At 44.4% G+C, this 22,809-nt stretch overlaps 1 long non-coding RNA gene across 1 annotated transcript; it reads left to right on the top strand.

The window, feature by feature from the left end:
- The first annotated feature begins 1,562 nt into the window (after positions 1-1,562).
- Positions 1,563-21,643, top strand: LOC134358202 (uncharacterized). The gene is made up of 3 exons (XR_010020827.1): positions 1,563-1,697; positions 10,270-10,365; positions 19,274-21,643. It is a non-coding gene; the product is annotated as an uncharacterized LOC134358202 (long non-coding RNA).
- Positions 21,644-22,809: the final 1,166 nt, after the last annotated feature.

Raw genomic sequence — 22,809 nt, 5'->3', positions numbered from 1 at the left:
TTAGTGAACTGCATTGGCTGTTGTGACGGCAAAGCATAATTGATTCTGGTTATAAACTCATCATTATCTCAGTCGGCTCCTGTTTCATACACCTTTGCTTCTACCGCAGCAGCCTCAACTTCATGCTCTTCCTTGAGTGCACTTAATGTAGCCTCTACACGTGCTCTCTCTTGTCTATACTCGCTCTCTCCATCACTATATGACTATTGCTCCAATTGCATCTCAACATCGTGCTTAGTATCAGCCAATCTCATTCTTGGTGCTTCAGCTCGGTGTGGGCTCATGTTGCAGCTATGCTAATGTGGTTTCGTTCAAGGATCATGAAGACGCGATTGATGCGCCACATTTTGACCTGACTTGCATGATCAAGATGGCCCAGGTCGGAAGCTGACCTTGTCATCTACAGCATTCAGACACGTCTCCATCTGGGGGTGATGTCTTTGAAGAAGAGTTACCTTTTCACTCTACTACCCTCGCAGTATGTATGTACAAAGCTATGCAGCGAGCTAAACGCCTTTTCAAAAGTCACCCAAGATGGAAGCTTTCTTCAGGATTTATATTGAAAACTTGTGAAGGTGCAAAAAGTTAAGTAAAATACAATATTAAATTCAATACAGAATCATTGCCCACCTGAATATACAGTACTAATACTGTTGATTCTTCTCACAACTGGTGTTAACCAAGGTAATACACATACACAATACTCCATAATTACAGTGCATAAACAAGAGTAAACTCATGGTGGAATGATATTTTAATAATGATAAACAACAAACATAATATTTGCTACAAAATACATCTACTAAATGTTTACCAATATTAACAAAAACTTAAGACTCTCAGATATTGCTGATTCAAGGGGAAACAAAGAATAGATGGAGATGGGTGGCTTTCCATTGTGAGCTTCAGACAGAAAAGGACTAACCAACGCAGAATATGATAGAAGAAAACACCTTACGTACAGGAAGTAATGTAGGAGGGAGAGCAAGAGAAATGGAAGCGAGCGGGAAGGAGTCAGAATGAAGGTTGGGGGTGTTCTGCAAAGGGAAGGAGAGAGGAGAAGTGATCAAACAAAACGAGATGGGATTAATGGACAATGTCATGGGAAAGGAAATAGTGAAGCAGACTTGAGGGGCTGAATGTCCTGTTTCCCTTCCTAATTCAAACAGCTACATGCTTGCATGATGATAGAGGAGGAAGTGACCATACTCCCTGAAATTACTCCCACCACAATAAACAACTGAAAGGAAACCTGAACCATTACTAGGGGAGAAATTCACACCAGGACAGCTAGCGCTCGTAGTGGAATCAAAGAATTTTCCCAGAGCCTGCAGTGGGCATAAATAAACAACAAATTCAGTCAATAGCATTCCTTCTAGGTCTGAGATGCTGTATGACCTGCTGACTATTTACTGTGTTTAGATTTTAATCACATCTTTTTTTTTCCCCCAGTCTCTGGAATAAAATTTGCCTTCGGTCTCCAAGTGACTTGCCCTGGTGGATATCCTGGGAATTCCACTCCCCCTACTGGTGACTGATGGACATGCTGATGCCCTGGCTGCTATATATAAGGGCAGCGTGTGTGCAGAGGGCTCAGTCAGCTGCCAGGATGAAGGCTGTCCCTCTTCTCTGCTGTGTGGCGATAATTATTCTCTGCATTTCCACCCTGAATGAGGCCAGTGATAAGGAGGTGAAGGGTGAGTACAATTTCCATTACTCTGTACCAACATCTGTCAAGTCAGACAGAGGGAGAGGGCTCCTATTCAAGTTTGTTGCCGTGGGTGTGTGTACCTAGGGTTTAAATCCCTTGAAAATTATCTTTTTGGCAGCAGCACAGTACTTCACAAGCATCACATTAGTAAATACCCTGCAGGTGGTGAACTAACTCTCAACTTTGAATATATCCAAGGTATGTCATAAATTTGATTGAACTTCTGTGAGGACAGCATCAGGAGCTGCTGAATTGTCCAATTCCTTTATTTGTGTGCAACATGAGTGGGAGTGTGGGGCTCACTTTAGCGCCCAATGTGCTCCAAGTCTCCACGGCTATCTTCCCTTCACGACTTCTTGCTTCTTTTGGAAGAGCTTTGCTCTTCGACGACAGTCTTTCGCACTTTCACAACTCAGAAGCACGTTTCTCGTCCAATGCAGTGTTTAGAAAGCAGTGAGCTCCCACAGACAACCCGTGATGAGGGCTTTTAAGGCATTTTCTGAGCAATGAATAATAGTCAGGCAACTGAATGGGGAGCAAATTCAAAAACCAGAGGTACAGGGGGACTTGGGAGTTCTCGTGCAGGATTTCTTAAAAGTTAACTTGCAGGTTGAATCAGCGATAAGGAAGGCAAATGCAATGTTAGCATTCATTTTGATAGGACTAAGTAAAAGCAAGGATGTAATGCTGAGGTTTTACAAAGTATTGGTCAGACCACACTTGGAGTATTGTAAGCAGTTTTGGGCCTCTTATCTAAAAAGAGATTTGCATGAGGAAGGTTCCAGTCGAGGCTCACGTGAATGCTCCCGGGAATGAAAGGATCAACACATGAAGAGCATTTGATGGTTCTGAGCTTATAGTGCTAGAATTTAAAAGAATGCAGGGGGGGATCTCATTGAAACCTATTGAATATTGAAAAACCTCAATAGAGTGGATGAGGAAAGGATGTGTCCTATAGTGGGGGAGTTTAGGACCAGAGGGCTCAACTTCAAAATAGAGGGGCGTCCATTTAGAACTGAGATGAAGAGTAATTTCTTTAGCCAGATGGTGGCAAATCTATGAAGTTCGTGCCACAGATGGCTGTGGAGCCCAAGTCATTTTGAAGTGGAGGTTGATAGTTTCCTGATTAGTTAGAGCATCAAAAGTTACGGGGAGAAAGCAAGGGAATGGGGTTGAGAGGGATAATATATCAGCCGTGATTGAATAGTGAAGAAGACTAGATGGACCAAATGGCTTCATTCTTCTCCGAAAAGAAATACTGGGTCATTTCATCCACACCACATATGCAAGCACCAGAATGGTTTACAGAAGGTTCACGCAGAGTTTCTGTTCATGAATCAGCTCTGGGTGAATTTGACAGTGCCAGGTTTGGTGTCCTGTTCTCAGAACAGGATCAACTAAGAGCGATAGAAGGAATGGCTGGGCTTCAAACAGGTCTACAAGGAGCACTGGCTCACTAGCATTCCTCTGGGTCACACTGCCAGCAACTTAACGGCACAGCTGGTAGACCCTCTGCCTCACCGCTCCAGCGACCCAGGTTCACTTCTGATGTGGGGAGCTGCCTGTGTGGAGTTTGCATGTTCTCCCTGTGACCATGTGGACTTCCTTCAGCTGCTCTCATTTCTTCGCAAACCCCAAAGACATGCAGTTCAGTATTAATTAGCTGCTGTAAGTTTCCCCTGATATGTGGGTGAGTGGAATCACTGGGTGGGAGTAATGGACCTGTGTGAAGAATAAAATATGATTATTCATAGTCATAGTCATAGTCATAGTCAGAGTCATACTTTATTGATCCCGGGGGAAATTGGTTTTCGTTACAGTTGCACCATAAATAATTAAATCGTAATAAAACCATAAATAATTAAATAGTAATATGTAAATAATGCCAGGAAATAAATCCAGGACCAGCCTATTGGCTCAGGGTGTCTGACCCTCCAAGGGAGGAGTTGTAAAGTTTGATGGCCACAGGCAGGAATGACTTCCTATGACGCTCTGTGTTGCATCTCGGTGGAATGAGTCTCTGGCTGAATGTACTCCGGTGCCCAACCAGTACATTATGTAGTGGATGGGAGACATTGTCCAAGATGGCAGGCAACTTGGATAGCATCCTCTTTTCAGACACCACCATCAGAGAGTCCAGTTCCATCCCCACAACATCACTGGCCTTACGAATGAGTTTGTTGATTCTGTTGGTCTAGACCGGATGTAGATAGGTGACCCATGTTTCTACCCTGCACGTCAGACAGCATCTATGGAGAGAAATAAATAGTTGACTGACGAAGGGTCTCGGCCTAAAACATCAACTGTTTATTCCTCTCCAGAGATGCTGCCTGACCTGCTGAGCTCTTCCAGCATTTTTCACATGTTGCACCAGATTTCCAACATCTGCAGAATCTCTGACTCACTGATCCTCTGTCTTACACTGAGAAGGAGGTGGTTAAATCAGTTTCTAAAAAAATATAAGGCAATTCCCTGGAGTATAACTATTTAAAATGTAAGGGACCCTAAGATATTAGAGCAGTTTACTAGAGGAATAGGTTTCTCTCTGAATATGTAAGGAGGAGAGAGTTCTGGAGAGACTGAATGGATGTAGAGTGAAGCTCAGAGCTTTATATCCAGGCAGTAGTGTAGTGAGTAAAATTGGGGCTTTCTAAGGAGACAGAATTGGAGGAGTAGGAATAATTTACAAGAATTGATGAGATTAGAGGTAACAGGGCTTTGTAGGGTTTTAAAACAAGAATGGGAGCCAATAGTAAGGGTCAGTGATGGAAACTATTGGTGAAGTTAATAGTGATGTTCAGTGGAGGTGGTCAATGGTGGGACAAGTGGTGAGGAACAAGGGTGAGGAGCAATCATCCCACACCAGTCAGCCCAGCAAATGGAGCTGGAGCTCTAATTTCAAAGTCGGATGGACACCATCGGGATCTCTGGCAGATGAGGTGTACTGACCACACCAGATGTAAAGGACTTCTGCATATCTGGGGGCAGTGGTGTGCTCTCCTGTAGGTCTGTTCCCTGATGCCAACCCCAAACCCTTTCAAGCTGTGTAAAACTGATCTGATCATCCGCTTAACCATCTCTACAGAGGGGCAGTGTAGGAACTGATCAAAGAGTCTGCTGGGAATCAGACAGCATCTGTGGGAGGAAAGGAACAGTCAAAGCTTCCGGTCAAAACCCTGCATCATGACTACCTTCACGCAGATGCTGCTTGAGTTGCAGGTTTCCAGTGTCTGCTGCTCTTGTGTTTTGAAGGAAATAGTCTGTGATGCAGGATTGGACCCTCTTCTCTCTGGCTGAGAGCACAGCTCGACTTCGTAGGAAGATTGGAGTGGGGATCAATCCCAAACCCTGTAGTGATGAGAACTCTATGTACAACTGAGAAGTGACAGATAGGAATGGTTTTTTGGGTGTGGTTTTTAATGGTTAAAAATTATATAGCTATAAAAATGTTATAACTTGCTCCTTTTATGTTGAGCTTTAATTCTAAATTAATGCCTTTGGCAAAGTAAAGCCGGTCAGTCAACTGCTCCTATGGTTACCATGGTGATTGGGGTCAAGCCCCACATCACACAGGTTTCATCTGTGACTGCAGGTCATAGGTCAGTACCTTTTCTAGAACCATTGATACCTACAGCAGAGAGTATGCTCATGTGGCCCATCAAACCTCTGACAGATCTTTCCCAAAATTAATCTGCTTGATCTGAAGCAGTCCTCCCTACTTAACTTTGACGGAGGTTGCCCACGAGGAAGGACTCAGTTGGGTGATGGTTGGGTGTGGCTGAGATCAGTGGATTCAGGAAAGGGAAGGTGGATAAAACCCAGGACACTGAGGGAGAAACCAAGCTCTGTCTCAGGTGCCCAGGAAGAGTCCAGCTCCTCCTCATCTCTGCATCAAAGCTGTTTTTCGCAGTGTGACTTGTCTTTAGTGTCAATTTCCCTCAGGGGCTGTGAGCAAGCTGAGCATTAAATGCCTATCCCTCAATGCCTTTGAGAAGGTATTGCTGACACACCTCCTGAAGTCAGCCTTGATGACAGCATTCCCACGACTGGAAGGGAGTTAAGTCACAGTGACAGTGAAGAGACAGTGGTCTACTTCCAAGTGAGGCCGATGTAGGTTTTAGAGGGCATTCTGCTGCTGGTGGGCCCCTCCTGCTTGGCACAGACCACTCTCCTTACAGTGGGAGGAGATCTGACTCTTACGAGCCAAGACTTTGAGAACCATTCATGCCTTCACTCAGGGAAAGCAGGGCAGCAGTCAATGGGTATAAAGCAACCCCAGGTGAGTGGGCAGGTTCAGTCTCCCTCCCATCAATCTTGCCAGACAAAATCAAAGTCTAAATCAAAGTAAATTTATTATCAAAGTATGTGTATGTTACTATATACTACCTGGAGGTTCATTTTCTTCCAGGCATTTACAGGGAAATAAGGAAATACAATAGAACTTATGGAAAACCATACATAAACTAAAACTGACAAACAACAATTGTGCAAACAAACATAAACTGTGCAAATAAAAAATAAATAATGTTGAGAACTTGATTGTGGAGACTTGAACGTGAGTCTGCAGGTTGTGGAATCAGTTCAGAGTGGTAGTGAGTGAAGTTATCCACACCAGTTCAAAAGCCTGATGGGTGTCGGGTAATAACTGTTCCTGAACCTTGTGACGTGGCTCCTGTACCTCCTGCTCAACGGTAGTAGTGAGAAGAAAGCTCAGTCCAGATGGTGGGGGTCCTTGGTGATGGATTCTTGTGGCAGTGCTCCATGTAAATGTGCTCAGTGGTGGGGAGGATTTTCCTGCAATGGTCTGGGCTGTATCCACCATGTCTTGTAGACTTCTCTGTTCCTGGGCATTGGTGCTTCTATGCCAGGCCGTGATGCACCCAGTTAGGTTTCAGAAACTGAAATCACAAGGTCAGGGGGTTCGCAAAGGTGCCTCCATGTTCTGTTGGTCAAAACGATCATAAAAGATATCGAGCTCACCTGGGAACAAAACCTTGTTGTCATTTATGCTACGTGGTTTAGTTTTATAGGGATCCACAGCATCCAAGCTCTGCTGCAGCTCTTTACCATCCATCCCTCCTGTGCTTCAAGTTTAGTCCAAGATTGCAACTTTGAAAATAAGGTCAAACCTGGGCCTCTCGTCCTCAGCGCCACTGATCTAGTCCGCAGAAGATTTCAAGTCTCTCTCATCCAGGTCTTCTGGTTGGGGGAGAATTTGAATGATTTTGTGGGGACACACTCATCCACGAATGTCTTTATAAATGCCATGACCATCGTGGTGTATTCATTCAGCTGACCAGTGAGTCCTTGAATATGACCCAGCCTCCTGACTCAACATAGTCCCATAGCTGCTCTGCCTCTCATGGCCACCTCTTTGTTGTCCTTACCTTTGAAGCCTTGATCTTTAGTCTCTGTTTCTATGCAGGGAGGAGAAGGACAGCAAGATGGTCAAATTTCCCGAAGTGCGATCTAGGGTGGGACAGTAGGCGTTCTTGATGGTAGTGTAGCAGTGGTCTAGTGTTTTGGGTCCTCTAATGCTGCAGGTGATGTGCTGATGGTAACAAGACAGCGATTTCTTCAAGCCAGCCTGACTGACATCCCTGGCAAGAATGTGAAAGGCATCAGGGTAGGCTGTTTCGTGTTTATTAATTATGGCACACAATCCATCAAGTGCTTGCTTGACATCTGCCTTGCGCGGTATGTGAACTGCAGTCAAGATCACAGCGGCAAGGTGGGATATAACTGACCCACTGCTGCTATAATTTTAACTTTATGCATCTGTTGTCCAGAAGCTAATAGTTCTGCAGAGTTATAAAGGAAACCTTCCTTCCAGAGGAGAGGAAGCATTAATGCCAAGAAAGTAGTTGGGGTTTAAACCTGTGAGGTCCAAGTTTCAAAGTAAACTTATCATCAAAATACTGTACGTACACTGTATGTTACCTTGAGATTCATTTTCTTGCAAGCATTTACAGGGGAAAAACAAGAAACACAGTAGAAGCTTATGAAAAACTATGCATAAACACAAAATATGCTGTCGATAATGGAAATCTAGAGCAACACACATAAAACGCAGGAGCAAGTCAGGCAGCATCTATGGAGGGGAATAAGCAGCTGATGTTTCTGGCCAAGACCCTTCATCGAGACTCATGAAATTTGCAAACAAAGACAAACCGTGCGTTTAAAAATAATACTGATAACAGGAGTTGAAAAGAATCCTTGAAAGTGAGTCTGTAGGACATAGAATCAGTTCAGAGTAGTGGTGACTGAAGTTATTCACACCATTTCAGGAGCCTAAAACTTGTTCCTGAACTTGGTGATGTAGGACTTTAGGCTTCTGGGCCTCCTACCTGATGGCAGTAGCAAGAAGAGGACATGGCCTGGATGGTAGGGGACTTTAACAATGGACACTGCTTTCTTGTTTCTTGTTGCAGCCCTCCATTTAGAAAGACCACTACTGAACCCAAAACCTTTTAAATATTCACAGCCTGTGTGTCACAGCTCATTGCTATATAGGAACACAGCACACAGAGAGAATTCTCAGTTAGTACGACCGTGATTTAACTTGAGCTTTAAACCAGGGATGGAAGCCTCACCCGCCCAACACACAGTTATATCTTTTAATCCAGATCTAGGTTGATTATAAACCAAGCAAACATAGCCATTGATTGCAATGCCTGGTACAGAGTAACACACTCATGTGCTCTCTGGATTTTGGACGAGGGCTGAATCACCCACAATTATCTGAAGAATGCATTCCCATGTGAACAGGTCACTTTGAGCTTTTGTTCTTTTACGATAAGGGGGTGTGGTGCATAGTGCAAGTAAATTTGTTGTAAGCTCTAAAAGGGAATCAGAGGCACTTACATGAGGCTAAAGATCTGCTACTGATATGGCCATATTGCCTTCTTCAGCAGGAAAGGGCGGTTGGTCAGAGCTTAGTAATGATCTTTTACAGTTCCAGGTACTCTGGTTTGATCTTGACCTCTAATGCTGCTTGTGTGGAGTTCGCACGCTCTCTCTGACCACATGGATTTGCTCCCAGTGCTCTGGTTTCCGTCTACATTACTGAGACTCGTTTTTCCATTCATTGGCTACCCTACCCTTAACTTCCCTTAGTGTACTTAAATGACAGAGGAAACAAAGTGGTGCTGTTAGAGTGTGAGAGAAAAATACAGCAGAATGGGACTGATGGGATGTTGGGGCCAACATGGGGCAGAGGGCTGAATGGCCTCCTCCTGTATCATGACCAGTAGGATGGTCACTGCGTTGTATAGACAAACAGGGTGCAGGGTAGTTGGAGGAGAGGTGGATTATGCTAGGAGAGGAACACTAGATGTTGAGAGAGTCTGATCATCTACACTTGCCTTCACAGCCTAAGTTTAGAGAGCTGGCTGATTTCTCCAGGGGAGGGGAAAGAACGCTGGAGCAATGACTTACAACTGGAATGAGCATGTGTGTGCACAACTGATTGCATGTGTATTGCATGTATTTGTGTGTGAGTGTGTGTGTGTGTGTGTGTGTGTGTGTGTGTGTATACAGTCTTTCACTTAAAAAACATTGCAAGAGTTTGATTTCTTAGAACACCTCAAACTGCAGAAAAATTGATGCACACTTTTGTTTTTAGCCGATTAGATTACTGTATCCACTCCTTTCAGGAATGCCTAAGAAAGATACAAATCGGCTGCAGCTTGTTCAAAATGCTGCAGGAAGAATCTAAACCAAACAAACAAAAATCAGAGCACATTTCAAAGTTGCTGGTGAACGCAGCAGGCCAGGCAGCATCTCTAGGAGGAGGTACAGTCGACGTTTCAGGCCGAGACCCTTCGTCAGGACCTCCTCCTAGAGATGCTGCCTGGCCTGCTGCGTTCACCAGCAACTTTGATGTGTGTTGCTTGAATTTCCAGCATCTGCAGAATTCCTCGTGTCAGAGCATATTTCACCAGTTCTGGCATCGTTACACTGGCTGCCTGTGTCCTTTATGATCAGTTTTAAAATATTGTATATAAGGCTCTGAATAACTTAGCTTGCCCATATATTTTGAGTGTCTATCCCTTTACATCCATAATTGTAATCTTAGATCCGCAAATGTTGGTTTGCTAATGTCCCTAGAGCCAAGCATATAAAAACTGGTGATGCGGCCTTTTGCTCTTATGCGCCACAAATTGGAACACTCTACCGATTGAGATACACCAGGCTAGTTCTGTGGAACATTTCAAAGTACTTCTGGAAACCTACTTTTTAAATTTGACCTACTTAGAGGATTATTCTATGTGGTTGATGGTGATTATATTTACAGTATATAGTTTGGTATATTTGATTACATTTTATTCTATATAATGTTTGTCTTTACTTATGATTTTTAATTTTGTTTATTATTTTTATGGCTATATTGATTTATCTTTACAATCTATGTAAAGTGCTTTGAGCTTGCATTCTAATGTATGAAAGGTGCTATACAAATAAAGTTATTATTATCATTATATACTGGTGTCCAGGGTTTGATTAGGCTTGGTCGGGCCAATGTGTTACATCCTTTCGTGACTCTCCACCTGTTTCAGGAAAGAAGATAGGATGCTGCAACAAGTTCAGGCAGTGCCTGAGGTGTCCCCGCTTCCTGCTGGACAAAACTAAAGAAACTCATCATTCCAAACCAGGTGATCACAACTGGGAGTTGCCTGTGGGACTGGGACTGTGGGAGGTAACAAAGTCTCAGCGACAGGGTCAGAACGTGGAAGGCACTTTCAGAGGAGGCCGCTTTCAGTCAGGTTGCTTGGCCCTGAAGATGTGGGTCTTTGAGCGTGCCTTCTCAGTACTGAACTCAGAGGAGAGTAAAACTAGGGAAACCAGCTTGCCGTCAATGTAAGCTCAAGGAAGATGATTTTTTCTTCCAACTGCACACTTGAGATTATTCAGAACTTGCATCACTTTCACATATTCAGCCAGCCCAGCCCTGAATCTCACTTTCCAACATGCTATTTTTGTCCTTTCTGGTAATATCAGAGTTAATATATCCCTCTCTATTCACATTGCTTCTAGAACTTTTGTTCTTCACAAGCCTTGACCACCTCCCTCAATCACCACTACTTGAATCATTCAATCACTCCCATCTATCCCCCCTCTCATCAGTATTCTTCCCCTTTACCCTTTCCTGTTCTCCACCCTAGCACAAGCTCTCTCCAGCCTCCCTCTTTCCCTGCTCTTCATAATTAATTTCATAGAAACATAGAAACATAGAAAATAGGTGCAGGAGTAGGCCATTCGGCCCTTCGAGCCTGCACCGCCATTTATTATGATCATGGCTGATCATCCAACTCAGAACCCAGCCTTCCCTCCATACCCCCTGACCCCTGTAGCCACAAGGGCCATATCTAACTTCCTTTTAAACATAGCTAATGAACTGGCCTCAACAGTTTGCTGTGGCAGAGAATTCCACAGATTCACCACTCTCTGTGTGAAGAAGTTTTTCCTAACCTCGGTCCTAAAAGGCTTCCCCTCTATCCTCAAACTGTGACCCCTCGTTCTAGACCTCCCCAACATCGGGAACAATCTTCCTGCATCTAGCCTGTCCAATCCCTTTAGGATCTTATACGTTTCAATCAGATCCCCCCTCAATCTTCTAAATTCCAACGAGTACAAGCCCAGTTCATCCAGTCTTTCTTCATATGAAAGACCTGCCATCCCAGGAATCAATCTGGTGAACCTTCTTTGTACTCCCTCTATGGCAAAGATGTCTTTCCTCAGATTAGGGGACCAAAACTGCACACAATACTCCAGGTGTGGTCTCACCAAGGCCTTGTACAACTGCAGTAGTACCTCCCTGCTCCTGTACTCGAATCCTCTCGCTATAAATGCCAGCATACCGTTCGCCTTTTTCACCGCCTGCTGTACCTGCATGCCCACTTTCAATGACTGGTGTATAATGACACCCAGGTCTCGTTGCACCTCCCCTTTTCCTAATCGGCCACCATTCAGATAATAATCTGTTTTCCTATTTTTGCCACCAAAGTGGATAACTTCACATTTATCCACATTAAATTGCATCTGCCATGAGTTTGCCCACTCACCCAACCTATCCAAGTCACCCTGCATCCTCTTAGCATCCTCCTCACTGCTAACACTGCCACCCAGCTTCGTGTCATCCGCAAACTTGGAGATGCTGCATTTAATTCCCTCATCCAAGTCATTAATATATATTGTAAACAACTGGGGTCCCAGCACTGAGCCTTGCGGTACCCCACTAGTCACCGCCTGCCATTCTGAAAAGGTCCCGTTTATTCCCACTCTTTGCTTCCTGTCTGCTAACCAATTCTCCACCCACACCAATACCTTACCCCCAATACCGTGTGCTTTAAGTTTGCACACTAATCTCCTATGTGGGACCTTGTCAAAAGCCTTTTGAAAATCCAAATATACCACATCCACTGGTTCTCCCCTATCCACTCTACTAGTTACATCCTCAAAAAATTCTATGAGATTCGTCAGACATGATTTTCCTTTCACAAATCCATGCTGACTTTGTCCGATCATTTCACCGCTTTCCAAATGTGCTGTTATCACATCCTTGATAACTGACTCCAGCAGTTTCCCCACCACCGACGTTAGGCTAACCGGCCTATAATTCCCCGGTTTCTCTCTCCCTCCTTTTTTAAAAAGTGGGGTTACATTAGCCACCCTCCAATCCTCAGGAACTAGTCCAGAATCTAACGAGTTTTGAAAAATTATCACTAATGCATCCACTATTTCTTGGGCCACTTCCTTAAGCACTCTGGGATGCAGACCATCTGGCCCTGGGGATTTATCTGCCTTCAATCCCTTCAATTTACCTAACACCACTTCCCTACTAACATGTATTTCGCTCAGTTCCTCCATCTCACTGGACCCTCTGTCCCTTACTATTTCTGGAAGATTATTTATGTCCTCCTTAGTGAAGACAGAACCAAAGTAATTATTCAATTGGTCTGCCATGTCCTTGCTCCCCATAATCAATTCACCTGTTTCTGTTTGCAGGGGACCTACATTTGTCTTTATCAGTCTTTTCCTTTTTACATATCTATAAAAGCTTTTACAGTCCGTTTTTATGTTCTCTGCCAGTTTTCTCTCATAATCTTTTTTCCCCTTCCTAATTAAGCCCTTTGTCCTCCTCTGCTGAACTCTGAATTTCTCCCAGTCCTCAGGTGAGCCACTTTCTCTGGCTAATTTGTATGCTACTTCTTTGGAATTGATACTATCCCTAATTTCTCTTGTCAGCCACGGGTGCACTACCTTCCTTGATTTATTCTTTTGCCAAACTGGGATGAACAATTGTTGTAGTTCATCCATGCAACCTTTAAATGCCTGCCATTGCATATCCACCGTCAATCCTTGAAGTGTCATTTGCCAGTCTAGCTTAGCTAATTCATGTCTCATACCTTCAAAGTTACCCCTCTTTAAGTTCAGAACCTTTGTTTCTGAATTAACTACGTCACTCTCCATGTTAATGAAGAATTCCACCATATTATGGTCACTCTTACCCAAGGGGCCTCTCACGACAAGATCGCTAATTAACCCTTCCTCATTGCTCAAAACCCAGTCCAGAATAGCCTGCTCTCTAGTCGGTTCCTCGACATGTTGGTTCAAAAAACCATCCCGCATACATTCCAAGAAATCCTCTTCCTCAGCACCTTTACCAATTTGGTTCACCCAGTCTACATGTAGATTGAAGTCACCCATTATAACTGCTGTTCCTTTATTGCACACATTTCTAATTTCCTGTTTAATACCATCTCCGACCTCACTACTACTGTTAGGTGGCCTGTACACAACTCCCACCAGCGTCTTCTGCCCCTTAGTGTTACGCAGCTCTACCCATATCGATTCCACATCTTCCCGGCTTATGTCCTTCCTTTCTATTGCGTTAATCTCTTTTTTAACCAGCAACGCCACCCCACCTCCCCTTCCTTCGTGTCTATCCCTCCTGAATATTGAATATCCCTGAACGTTGAGCTCCCATCCCTGGTCACCCTGGAGCCATGTCTCTGTGATCCCAACTATATCATAATCATTAATAACAATCTGCACTTTCAATTCATCCACCTTATTACGAATGCTCCTTGCATTGACACATAAAGCCTTCAGGCACTCTTTTACAACTCTCTTAGCCCTTTTTAATGCTTGCCCTGGATTTGTCGGCCTGCCACTTTTACTTTTCCCCTTTGTACTTTTTGCTTCTACGCTCACTTTACACCCCTCTGTCTCTCTGCACTGGTTCCCATCCCTCTGTTGTGAACTAACCTCCTCACACCTAGCCGCTTTAATTTGATTCCCACCCCCCAACCATTCTAGTTTAAAGTCACCTCAGTAGCCCCCGCTAATCTCCCTGCCAGGATATTGGTCCCCCGAGGATTTAAGTGTAACCCGTCCTTTTTGTACAGGTCACACCTGCGCCAAAAGAGGTCCCAATGATCCAAAAACTTGAATCCCTGCCCCCTGCTCCAATCCCTCAGCCACGCATTTATCCTCCACCTCATCGCATTCCTACTCTCACTGTCGCGTGGCACAGGCAGTAATCCCGAGATTACTACCTTTGCGGTCCTTTTTCTCAACTCCCTTCCTAGCTCCCTATATTCTTCTTTCAGGACCTCATCCCTTTTCCTACCTATGTCATTGGTACCTATATGTACCAGGACCTCTGGCTCTTCACCCTCCCACTTCAGGATATCTTGGACACGATCAGAAATATCCCGGACCCTGGCACCAGGGAGGCAAACTACCATCCGAGTCTCTGGACTGCGTCCACAGAATCGCCTATCTGACCCCCTTACTATCGAGTCCCCTATCACAACTGCCCTCCTCTTCCTTGCCCTACCCTTCTGAGCTACAGGGCCAGACTCTGTGCCGGAGGCAGGGCCACTGTCGCTTCCCCCGGGTAAGCTGTCCCCCCCAACAGTACTCAAACAGGAGTACCTGTTGTTAAGGGGCACAGCCGCCGGGGTACTCCCCATCACCTTCCTTTTCCCCTTCCCCCTCCTAACCGTGACCCACTTGTCTGCCTCCCGTGGCCCCGGCGTGACCACCTGCCTTCCACTCCTCTCTATCACCTCCTCACTCTCCCTGACCAGACGAAGGTCATCGAGCTGCAGCTCCAGTTCCGTAACGCGGTCCCTTAGGAGCTGCATCTCGATGCACTTGGCGCAGATGTAGACGTCCGGGAGGCTTGGAGACTCCAGGGCCTCCCACATCCGACACCGAGAACAGCAAACTGCCCTCACAGTCATAATGCCCCTCTCCTCAAATAGCAACAGAAAATGAATGTCAAACCTTCCTCGCCTCACCCGCTTCCGCCTAAGCCCGGTGAGCCGAAGCCCTTAAGTTCAATTTCTTTATTTTTCAAAGTTCGAAGTAAATTTACTATCAAAGTACACGTACACTTTATAAGGCAGCTCATGGGCTTCTGTTGCTGTCACCCATCTAGTTCAAGGTTTGCCGTCTTGTGCATTTAGAGAAGCTGTTATGCACAGCACTATTGTAATGTGTGGTTAATTTGACTTACTGTCGTCTTCCTGTCAGTTTGAACCAGTTTGGCCATTTTCCTCTGACCTCTCTCATTAACAAGACATTTTCACCCACAGAGCAGTCGCTCACTCGATTTTTTTGTTTTTTGTTTTTCACATCATTCTCTGTAAATTCTAGTGAAAATCCCAGGAGATCAGCAATTTCTAAGATACTCAAACCACCCCATCAGGCACCAACAATCATTCCACTGTCAAAGTCACTTAGATCACATTTCTTCCCCACGCTGAACTGAATCTCTTCACGATGCCTGCAGGCTGTGAATTACTGCCGCACAGTTGGCTGATTGATATTTGCATTAATGAGTAGATGTAAAGGTGTACTTAATAAAGTTGCCATGGAAAGTATGTTACCATATACTACCTGGAGATTCATTTACTTGCAGGTATTAAGGGGAAAAAAGGAAATACAATAGAATTTTATGAAAAACTATAAATAAACAGACTTAACAAACAAATTAACACCCATGGGAAAAAAAGACAAATTGTGCAAATAAAGTAAAGTAAATGTTATTAGCAAAGTAAATGTATGTCACCGTATTCCACCATGAGATTCATTTACTGCGGGCACACTCAGTAAATCTATAGCAGGATGAATGAAAGATCAACCAGAGTGGAGAAGACAACAAACTGCGCAAATGCAAATATAAACCAATAGAAATAAATAATGAGAACATGAGATAATGAGATAAAGATCCTAAAAGTGGGATCATTGGTTGTGGGAACATCTCAATGGATGGGTAAGTGAGCGTAGTTACCCCCTTTTGTTCAAGAGCCTGATGGCTGAGAAACAGTAACTGTTATTGAACCTGATGGTGCGAGTCCTGAAGCTCTTGTACCTTCTACATGATGGCAGCAGCAAGGAAAGAGCACGACCTGGGTGGTGGGGGTCTCTGATGATGGATGCTGCTTTCCTATGACAGCGTTACATATAGATGTGCTCATGGCTGGGAGAGCTTTACTCATGATGTACTGGTCCAATTCCATTACCTTTTGCAGGATGTAACTAGTAGAGTGGATAGGGGAGAACCAGTGGATGTGGTATATTTGGATTTTCAAAAGGCTTTTGACAAGGTCCCACACAGGAGATTAGTGTGCAAACTTAAAGCACACGGTATTGGGGGTAAGGTATTGGTGTGGGTGGAGAATTGGTTGGCAGACAGGAAGCAAAGAGTGGGAATAAACGGGACCTTTTCAGAATGGCAGGCGGTGACTAGTGGGGTACCGCAAGGCTCAGTGCTGGGACCCCAGTCGTTCACAATATATATTAATGACTTTGATGAGGGAATTAAATGCAGCATCTCCAAGTTTGCGGATGACACGAAGCTGGGTGGCAGTGTTAGCTGTGAGGAGGATGCTAAGAGGATGCAGGGTGACTTGGATAGGTTGGGTGAGTGGGCAAATTCATGGCAGATGCAATTTAATGTGGATAAATGTGAAGTTATCCACTTTGGTGGCAAAAACAGGAAAACAGATTATTATCTGAATGGTGGCCGATTAGGAAAAGGGGAGGTGCAACGAGACCTGGGTGTCATTATTCACCAGTCATTGAAAGTGGGCATGCAGGTACAGCAGGCGGTGAAAAAGGCAAATGGTATGCTGGCATTTATAGCAAGAGGATTTGAGTACAGGAGCAGGGAGGTACTACTGCAGTTGTAAAAGGCCTTGGTGAGACCACACCTGGAGTATTGTGTGCAGTTTTGGTCCCCTAATCTGAGAAAAGATATACAAAGAAGGTTCACCAGATTGATTCCTGGGATGGCAGGACTTTCATATGATGAAAGACTGGATCGACTAGGCTTATACTCTCTGGAATTTAGAAGATTGAGGGGGGACCTTACTGAAACATATAAAATTCTAAAGGGATTGGACAGGCTAGATGTAGGAAGATTGTTCCCGATGTTGGGGAAGTCCAGAACAAGGGGTCACAGTTTGAGGATAAAGGGGAAGCCTTTTAGGACCGAGATGAGGAAAAACTTCTTCACACAGAGACTGGTGAATCTGTGGAATTCTCTGCCACAGGAAACAGTTGAGGCCTGTTCATTGGCTATATTTAAGAGGGAGTTAGATATGGCCCTTGTGACTAAAGGGATCAGGGGGTATGGAGAGAAGGCAGGTACAGGGTTCTGAGTTGGATGATCAGCCATGGTCATACTGAATGGTGGTGCAGGCTTGAGGGGCCGAATGGCCTACTCCTGAACCTATATTCTATGTTTCTATGTTTCCGTTCAAAGGCATTGTGTTTCCATACCAGGCCATAATGCAGCCAGTCAATACATTCTCCACTACACATCTACAGAAGTTTGTCAAAGTTTTAGGTGTCACGCCAAATCTCCACAGATACCTAAGGAAGTAGAGGCACTGCTGCACTTTCTTCGCAATTGCATTTATGTGCTGGGTCCAGGACAGATCCTCTGAAAGAGTAATGCCAGAATTTGAAGTTGCCAGCCCTCTCAAACTCTGACCTTCTGATGAGGACTGGCTCATGAACCTGTGGTTTCCCTCTCCAGAAATCTCCAATCAGTTCTTCAGTATTGTTAGACACACTGATCTGAAATCTCCACAGATGAGCTGCGGAGCATTTTCAACAACTTTTATTTTGATTTCAGATTTGCAGCCTCTGTTTTCTAAAGTGCTGCCTCTTTATTTACTCCTTCCAAACATCACGCTGTTGTGCACGCTTCTATTAAATCTGAACCACTTTGCTCCAGGAGGAACAACTCAGCTTCTCCAGGAAATAGATTTCTTCCTCCCAGGTCCATAAGACACAGGAGCAGAATTAGGCCATTCAGCCCATCAAGTCTGCTCTGGCATTCCATCATGGCTGACTTATTGTTTCTCACAACCCCATTCTCCTGCCTTCTTCCCATAGCCTTTGATGTCATTACTAATCACAAACCTATGAAATTCCACTTTGACTTGGCCTCCGCAGCCGTCTGTGTAATAAATTGCACAGATTCACCACCCTCTGGCTAAAGAAACTCCTCCTCATCTCTGTTCTAAGGGGAAGGATTGGGTTGACTCTCCTCAGCACCCTCTGCTTGCCATGCAGTAACTCATGTCTGGCTCATGGTAGACTGTATTACAAATACTTCTGATAGGACTGAGAGCCAGAGTCCGATATCATCCGGCAACTCAGCCCCTTGAACCAATGCTGTCATTTATTAAGATCATGGCTGATCCCTACATTAACACTACTTTCCTAACCTATAACTCCATCCCCGCTCCTTCCAACACCCAGAAATCTATCAGTCTCTATTTTGAAACAGATTGTTGGGCCTGAAGTTTAAACTTTGTCTCACTAACTCTTCAATCTAACAGAGGTTTAAAGAGATTGTGGTCCAACCCTACCAGCATAAGCAGTTTGTCACAGATCACTTGCCGCTGCCCCAGGAAGGCAGCGAGCTCAATTAATGAGACCTTCCACCCCCAATGTTCTCTTTTTTCCCTTCTCCTATCAAGTACAAGATACAGAACTTACAAAGCCTCCAAAGTACAAGGTACCACCAAGCCTAAGGACTATAAGACCCATAAACAGATGTCTTATGCAATAAACTCTTGACCTCTCAAACTATCTCATTGTGGCCCTTACACCTTATTGTCTACCCACACTGTGATTTCACTGTAACTGTAATGCCCTGCTTTCCTTCTGTACTACCTCAATGTACTTGTGTATGGAATGATCTATCTGGACGTCATTCAAAACTACACTGGTCACTGACTCCCAATAATAATAAACCATTTACTAGTTAGCAAATTCCAAACAGAACTAGGCACGGGGTAGAGGAGGAGAGGGCATGAAGCCGACGAGGGCACAGGACAGCCAAGGCTTGATTTATGGGACCCCGAGCCATTGGGGAAGTGGGAAACTGCAGTAGGTCACAGGTGGATGGCCAGCCCAGAGGCAGAAACAGCGTCATCTCTCAGGGGTCCCACGACCTGAGGCTTGCTGCCTCCGTACAGGAAGGGTAGGCATTGGAATTTACTTCCTGACTGCTCTGTGTTTCTCTTCTAGTGCATTTCGTCAGGTTCAAGAAGCTGATACACAAATGCAAAAAATGCTTGAGTTCCATGTCGTTTCCTGGAAGAACAATACCTCTGCCCGGAATATAGAGAGAGGCACCAGACGTCTGCAGGAGCAGCCAATGGAAGCAATGTTTGTAGATCTCCAAGTTAACCTGCATGCCTCATACCCAGTTCATAACCCTACACACATCTCTGCTCCTACAATACCTCAGGCGCCCTGGGCACAACACCTTACTCTCCCAATTATTTTAACTTGCAAAAAGTCTCTCATTACCTGCTATGTTTGTTAACCTTGATCTGTAATTAAAAAGCCCTCATAAGATGAATTTGTTATGAGATGACTGTTGACAAAGTGCCAATCCATCCTTTGGTGACCTGAGATGAATAGGTGATGCTGAAGTTATCAAAAGAGGTAGATTGATCATTACACAAACAGACTCTGTGTCTCTGTCCAACAGGGGCCTTTGGACACTCACTTCCCTCTCACGCACTCCATGTATCTGATTTCTCCATCTCTTATGAACAAAACTCACCTGCCATGTTATTGCTTAACTACTGGTCATTATCTTCGATGCACATAGCTCAGAATACCAAGGATGGGATTGGATGGGAGGGGAGGGGAGGGGAATGGGAAAGGGCTACAGATCTGTAGGTTGTAGGTCACTTCCAGGATGTACCTACGGATCTCTATCTTGCTCCAGACATCAGACAAGAAATGGTGCCTAGTTTCTCTCCCCAACACCCTTGGTATCTGAGCTGAGAGAGGGAAGTATCTCTGAGCTGACTCCCTGCCACCCGGTCTGATGTTCCAGCCGAGAACCCTGTGTCTGGGACCAAAACAAATCTGGCTGTTCTCCCTGGCCATTTTATCGACATTATTCCATTGAAAAAGACAGAAGCTATTCAGCCCATCGAGTGTACGATGAACAATCCCATTCCCCTGATACTCTGCCCACCTTTTCACCAGGGGTAGTTGATAGTAGCCAAGTAACCAGCATGTGTTTGGGGTGTGGAAGGAAACAGGAGCTCCTGGGGGATACCCACATAGTCACAGGAAGAACATTCAAAGGTGAGCTGCTGGAGGAACTCGGTGGGTCAGGCAGCATCTGTGGTGGGAAATGGACAGTCAACATTTTGGGTTGAGACTCTCCATCTGGACTGAAAGAATAGCTGGGAAGTAGCCAGTATAAACAGGTGAAGGGAATGGATGGGACAAGAGCTGGGAATCATGGATCCAAGTGAGGAGGGATGATGGACAGATGGAGGAGGGAAGGCTGGAGATAACAACAGAGGTTTGGAGGTCAAAAATTGAGGTTACAAAGGACTGCAGATGATTGAATCTGATAGGAAAGGAAGGTGAAAGTTTCTTTGGAAAAGATGTTCTGGAGTGCAAAAGCTCACACCTATAATAGATATGGTGGGGAACGTGCAAACTTCATAACAGTAACATCAGACATCAAGGTAGAACCCAGGTCACCAGAGCTGTGAGACAGCAGCACTATGCCTCCCACAGGGCTGATGACCTCACCGTAGGACCTCAGCTCTCCCATGAACAAAACACCAGTCATATATTTCCAAGTTCTCTGAAACATTTCATGATTGTACATAGAAGCTCGTAAAATGGGCGGTGGCATTGTCAATGGCATTTGTGATTAGTGGCTGTGCATATGCTCTCAGCTGGAGGGCTTTTGATTCATCAGTTCATTTAAGATTTTTGTGTTGCTTTGTTTGACGATTTGTGCCTTTTCAGCAAATGTTGAGAAGATAAGAAATAGAACACTTGGTCCATTCTATCCATCATGCTTGTTTTGCTAATTGTTAAGATCATGACTAATCTCTGCATCAACAGCATTTTCCTAACCGATCTTCAGATCCTATGAATCCTCCAACACCATTTGATTGCCATAAATAACCAAACCTCCCCAACTCTTGGGACAGAAAATTCAGAGGATTGACCTTGGTGAGAAAATTATTTTGCCTCATTTCAATCCCAAATAGTTTCCCTTTCACCTTAGGTCTACGAGCCTTAGTTGTGACATCCTCCACCGGGATAGACACCTTTCATGTACTTATCTTCTCAAGCTCTCCAAGTAATTTCTCTTTCAGTGAGGTCACCGCCTGCTGTTCCAACTCTAGAATTCCAGCTCAGTCTCTCTCCTCAAGTGACAGACCAACCACCGAAGGAAATAGTCTGGTGGATATTCTCAGCATCTCCTCTGTAAAATGATTTCCCACTTTTAGGTGAGAAGACTAGATTTGGGCATAATTCTTCATCTGTGGTATCAGCAATGCCCTATATAAGTATGATAAGATACCTTTCATTATGTACTCAAATCCCTTCGCAATAAAGGCTTTGTTAATTACCTGCTGCCTCTGCCTATTAGCTTTCAGTAACCTGGGTACAAGAGTATCAAGATTCCTTTGAATGTCAGTATTTGCTATTCTATCTTCATTTAAAAAGTACTCAGAACTATTTTTTTTATTTCAATACAGTGGATAAACTCTGCACTTCCCTTACCAGTCTCCAGCTGCCGTTCCATTACCCACATACTCTGCTTGTCTGTGTCCATTTGAAGCCTCTTCACTCACATTCCCACTTAATTAAGTTTGGTGCTGACAATGAACTACGATATTTGGTGCCGTTGGCCAAATCAATGGCATAGATGTTGAATAGGTGTATCCTAACCACTGATGCTGCAATACCCCCTAGACACGGCCCCAAACTGCAGGAGAGTTTATTCCTACCTTTTCTCTCTGTTAATTAATCCACATTAGTATCTTACCTCAAACCTTATTCCATCATTGGAACTTTGCTGTGAATCTAAATACATTACCTCTACTGAATACCCCTCTCCTATTCTACTAGATCCATTCTTAAAGTACTTAACAAATTAGTCAAATGTGATATCCCTGTCATAAACAAACGAGAGAAAATCTACAGGGTTCTGGTGACATCATCGTCCAGAATGGCAGCCTAAAATAATAGCTCCTCCAGAAAAACACTTATATTGCCCCGCTAATCCGCTAAATACAAGATCTCTCGAAAATATCTGAACTGGTAAGGGGGGCAAGAATGGGGAAAAGGAATGGAGATTAAAAAAAAGCATCACTGCGGAGCCTGTGGATGAGGGAGGTGCAACGAGCGGCTCTCCTACACGAGCACGTGGTAGCGAGGCTGACGCTGGGCCTCGTTCAGGCGAAGCAGCAAATTTAATAAAAATTCTGGAAGAGATACGGGAATTCCAAAAAGACATAAAACAGCAACTAAATGATATCAAGTCAGAGCTCACCAACGTTAATCAAAAAATAGCGGTGACAGAGACACGAATTGAAAAGATGGAAGATCGCGTTCAAAACGTGGAATGGATACTAAGTAAGATGATAAAAGTGTTAAATCAACAAAATAAACTACTCAACCAAGAAAGAAGGTCACGATGGAAGAATATCAGGATATATAATGTTCCCGCAAGAGCGGAAGGATTGTCTATGGTGAAGTTTGTAGAAAAGTTACTACGGACACGCTGG

Source organism: Mobula hypostoma, chromosome 18 (genome assembly GCF_963921235.1).
Source record: "Mobula hypostoma chromosome 18, sMobHyp1.1, whole genome shotgun sequence".
Lineage (NCBI taxonomy): Eukaryota > Metazoa > Chordata > Chondrichthyes > Myliobatiformes > Myliobatidae > Mobula > Mobula hypostoma.
The sequence above is the reverse complement of the archived record's forward strand: the minus strand, read 5'-3'. Positions and strand labels throughout refer to the sequence as shown.